The sequence below is a fragment of the Pteropus alecto genome, unplaced genomic scaffold (assembly GCF_000325575.1).
Source record: "Pteropus alecto unplaced genomic scaffold, ASM32557v1 scaffold233, whole genome shotgun sequence".
In the NCBI taxonomy this organism is placed as follows: domain Eukaryota; kingdom Metazoa; phylum Chordata; class Mammalia; order Chiroptera; family Pteropodidae; genus Pteropus; species Pteropus alecto.
The window spans coordinates 465,460-470,381 of NW_006434367.1; the positions used below are offsets into that span (position 1 = coordinate 465,460).

At 42.0% G+C, this 4,922-nt stretch overlaps 1 protein-coding gene and 1 pseudogene across 2 annotated transcripts in view; one reads left to right on the top strand and one right to left on the bottom strand.

Moving 5' to 3' along the window:
- FAM210A (family with sequence similarity 210 member A) overlaps nucleotides 1-4,922 on the top strand; it is a 33,123-nt gene that overhangs the window by 6,624 nt on the left and 21,577 nt on the right. The window lies entirely within an intron of this gene.
- The window catches only part of LOC102883975, a 3,904-nt pseudogene continuing 3,693 nt past the window's right edge, over nucleotides 4,712-4,922 (bottom strand).

Sequence of the window (4,922 nt, forward strand, 5' to 3'; positions counted from 1 at the left end):
GTATGGTTTCTGCTTCTTTGTCTTCCCATTTTGGCTGCCTTTCTGTGTCTGTTTCTATGTACTAAGCAAACCTCCTAAGTCCCCCGGTCTTATTAGTGTGGCTTTGTGAAGTAGGTGTCCAGTGGCACAGACCTGAGAGGGGTTCAACTGCAGGCCATTTAGCCCAAGCCTCTATCCCTGTGGGGCCACCTGTTAAGATTCAGCAAGCAATCCACAGATGCTGTGCTTATAGTTGCCTCAAAAGGCCACACCAGAAACTAAGGCCAGCTGCCTCCAGTGTGAATCTAGGCACTGCTCAGCAAGGGGCACCTGACTAAGCAAGGACACACCTGGATGTGGCTTTGTTAGGGCCGGGAGTTGAAGTTTGCGGAGTTTCAGGGAATCCTCTGGGCAGAGTGACCTCTATTATCCAATTTGATGATGTCTCCGCTATGGCAGCACTGCATCTACACACTGAGTGCGGAGTCGGCTCAACAGAGGAACAATTGGTACCGGCAGCACTTCTGTACAGAGCCAGTCTTGCCTCGGCTCTCACTCCGACAACTCATGTGCCCCTGTAAGTCCCTGGTATCCCCTGTGCAGCTGAACCAGTGCTGATGCTCAGAGGGAGCAGGTCCATCACCACAAATGTTCGCTCGCGGACGCGGCCCCTTTAAGAGGCATCTGCAGCTGCCACTGCCTCTTCCCAGTCCCACTCAGCCGCTCTAGACCAGGCAGCCCCGTGTCCTCACCCCGTTCTATCTTCTGCTGTTGCAGGGTGATTTCTTATATATCTCCCTAGTTGTATGGCTTGTTCACCTAGATCCCAGGGGATTTTTCCTTGCTGCTGCTCCTTGTTTCTGTCACAACTTTGATTTGGTTGCCAGAGGGATGAACAAAGCCTTTACCATCCATGCCGTTTTTTTTTCTCGCTCTCTATCCAGTTGTCTATTGAACATTTAGGTTGCTTCCATATCTTGGCTATTGTAAATAATGCTGCAGTGAACATAGGGGCGCATATATCTCTTCAAATTAGTGTTTTGGATTTCTTCAGATAAATACTAAAAAGTGGAATTGCTGGGTCATAAGATGGTTCTATTTTGAATTTTTGAGGAACCTCCAAAATTTTCTCCGTTGTGGCTGTGCCAATTTGTAATCTCATTGACAGTGCACAAGAGTTTCCTTTTCTTCACATCCTCTCCAACACTTGTTCGATTTGATGATAGCCATTTTGAAAGGTGTGAGGTGATATCTCTTGTGGTTTTAATGTGTATTTGATGATTAGTGATATTGAGCATCTTTTCATATATTTATTGGCCATCTGTATGTCCTCTTTGGAGAAATGTCTATGCAGGTCCTCTACCCATTTTTTAATCAATTGTTAGTTTTCTTTCGGTGTTGAGTTATATGAATTCCTTATATTTTTTTTGGATATTAACCGTTCATCAGATGTATCATATAGGCAAATATCTTCTCCCATTCCATAGGTTGTCTTTTTGTTTTGTTGATGGTTTCCTGTGCTGTGCAAAAACTTTTTAGTTTGTTGTAGTCCCATTTATTTTTTTCTTTTGTTTCCCTTGTACAAGGAAATAGATATATCAGAAAAAAAAATATTACTAAGAGCAGTGTCAAAGTTTATTGCCTTTATTTTCTTCTAGGAGTTTTATAGTTTCAGGTCTTACATTTAAGGCTTTAATCTGTTTTGAGTGGTTTTGTGTATGGTGTGAGAAGGTGGTCCAGTTTCATTTTTTTGCATACATGTGTCCAGTTATTTTGCGACTATTTTCTCCCAGTGTATGGCTTGTCTTTTCCTTTTGTTAATACTGTCTTTCACAGAGCAGAAGTTTTTAATTTTAATGACATCCAACTTACCAATTTTTTCTTTCATGAATTGTGATTTTGGTAGTGTACATGAATGGTCATTGCCAAACTCAAGGTCACGTAGATTTTCTTCCATGTTTTCTTCTAGAAATTGTATATTTTCGCATTTTACATTTAGGCCTATGACCCATTTTGAGTAAAGTTTTGTGAAAGGTATAATAAGATCTGTGTCTGGGTTCTTTCTTTTGCATGTGAACATCTAATTGTTCTAACACCATTTGTTGGAAAGACTATCTTTTCTTCATTGAATTGCCTTTGCTTCTTTGTCAAGGAGCAGTTACTATATATTTGTACATCTATTTCTGGATTCTATTCTGTTTCCATTGATCTAAGTGTCTTTTTCTTTCTCCAAACTACACTGTTTTGATTATTGTAGCTTTATAGTAAGTCTAAGTTGGGTAGTGTTAGCCCTCTTCAGTATTCTGTTGGCTATTCTTGGTATTTTTCACATAAATTTTAGGATCATGTTGTTGATATTCTAGCAAAGTAGCTTGCTAGAATTTTGATTGGGATTATAACATGTAATTTATAGATCATATTGGCAAAAATTGACATCTTAATACTAGTGAGTCTTCCTATCCATGAAGTACCATGGAATACCTCTCCATTTATTTAGATCTTTGATATTTTTTATCAGAGCTTTATAGTTTTCATTATATAGATCTTATACATATTTTTTAGATTCATACGTAAGTTTTTGTTTTGGGTTTGATGTTTTGTTTTGTTGTTGTTTTGGTGCTGTTTATAAGTGGTATTGGCTTTTTTTAAAACTTCAAATTCCTATATTTTATTGCTGGTAATTGACTTTTATACATTTACTTCATGTTCTCTAACCTTGCTATAGTTGCTTGTTAGTTCAAGAGGCCTTTTGTAGATTCTTTGGAATATTTTTCTTAGTCATGCCATCTGCAAATAAAGACAGTTTCATTTCTTCCTTTCAATCTATATGCCCTCCTTTTTGTTGTTTTTGTTTGTTTGTTTTGTTGTTTTTTTAGTGTCACACTGGCTAGAACTTGCAGTATGTTGTTGAATACAAGTGGTGAGAGGATATCCTTGCCTTGTGCCCATTCTAAGTGTACAATTTCTAACCATTTAGTATCAGATTAGCAATAGTTCTGTTGTAGATGTTCTTCATCAGGTTGAAGATGTTTCTCTGTACTCTTAGTTTGCTGAGAGTTTTTAAAATCATGAATGAGTGTTGGATTTTGTCAAATGCTTTTTCTGCATTAATTCCTATGATATGATTTTTCTTTAGCTTGTAATGATTGGTTACCTTGATTTCAAATGTTGAACCACTTTTGCATATCTGAATTAAATCCCAGTTGGTTGGGGTATATAATTCTTTTTAAACATTGTTGGATTAGATTTACTAATATTTCGTTGAAAATTTTTACATCTGTGTTCCTGAGAGAAATTGATTTGCAGTTTTTTTTTCTTGGACATCTCTATCTAGTTTTAGTATTAGGGTAATGCTGGCCTCGTAGAATGAGTTAGGAAGTCTTTCTTCTGCTTCCATTTTCTGGAAGAGATTGTGGAGAATTGGTAGTATTTTTCCCTTTGGTAGAATTCACTAGTAAAAGATCTGGGCCTGGTACTTCATTTTTCTTTTACTTGAAAGATTATTAATCACTGATTCAAGTTCTTTGACATAGGGCTACTCTGGTCATCTGTTTCTCCTTGTATGAGTTTTGGTTGTGTGTGTATGTCTGTACATTAATGAATTTGTTTCCATTTATCGTGGGTGAGGAAAATCCTCATGAGTTAGTACAGTGTGATCTTTCCTCAGAAGTGTGCTGAGGGAAGGGATTCCTAGAAGTGCCCCCAGAAATATCTTATAGCAACAGTGTTTTGACTAACACTGCTGGTCCTGGGGAAAAGGTGGTGTCCCCACTGGCTCCTTCCCTACCACAGCCAATGGGGTGAGTGGCCATCAGTCCTTCGGTGGGAATAAGTCAGGAAAGAATGAAAAAGAGTGTGAGGAAACAGACTGGTGATTACCACACACACCATGGGGCCAGGAGCCTCAATGAGGGGTCAGACTACAGTGTGTTAAACAACCAAGAGTAGCAACTACGTAAAGCGGCGGTAGGCCCTTGGCTGATGATCAGGCATCAGAACTGCAACTGGGGCTGGCCTCCCAGAGACTCTCCCTGGGAGACTGAACACTAGGGAACCCACCCACTCACCATGGCTATCAGAGGCCCCTGTCCTGGTGAGGTTTCCTATAGAGCAAGGGAAGATCAGGGAAGCACCTAGAACTTCAAGGGACAGAGTAAGGGTTTTGTCCATCAGGCCTATTCAGGTCTGAGGACACAGAAACTAACCCAAACTGAATCAGAGACTTTATAAATACAGCTCTTAAATGAGGAGAAACAGATTCAGGGCTGCCTGCTCTGGAAAGGAAGACAGAGACTCAGAGCCAGGACCAGGGCAAGAAGAAGCCAGTGCAGTCAAGCCTTGCTTGCTGACCTGCCAAGAGGGTCAGAATCCTTGAGGCAAGACATCCAGACCAGAGGCAGACCGTGGGCAGATCTCGTGGGTGAAAGGACCCTCAGGTCAGAACTCTGACAACTAAAAATCCCACCTGGCCATCATACAGAAGGAAGAAGGGCCAAGGACCTGCCCACCAGGCAAGGGCTGGGCCGGATCAGGGGCAGGTGTGCTTGGCTGCTGGCACTCCCTGGACCCAGGACCCTGCTTACTCCTTGTATCTGTCATAGCATCTGGAATCGTCAGGATCAGACTGGGTAGGACTGAACCACAGCTGCCAGAGAAGAGGGAAGAAAACTCTAGACCAGACCAGCCAGAGGACCCTAAGGAGAGAGAGGCCATCATCCAGAGGCTGCCTCCCCTTAAGTCATCTTTCCTCTCAACTGGTCCTGAAGGGAAGTAGGGTGCCCCCTCCAGCGGGGCACAGCCCAGAGCCTGAGCCGGGAGGGGGTGGGTGGAAGCCCCTGGCTGTTAGCTCCTGTCCCCGGGGGACTTGCTCTTGGTGTCACGCTTGTTTCCTAGCAGCTTCAGCACCTTCATGGTCTTGAACTTGCCCTTCCTCCTGCCCTCGC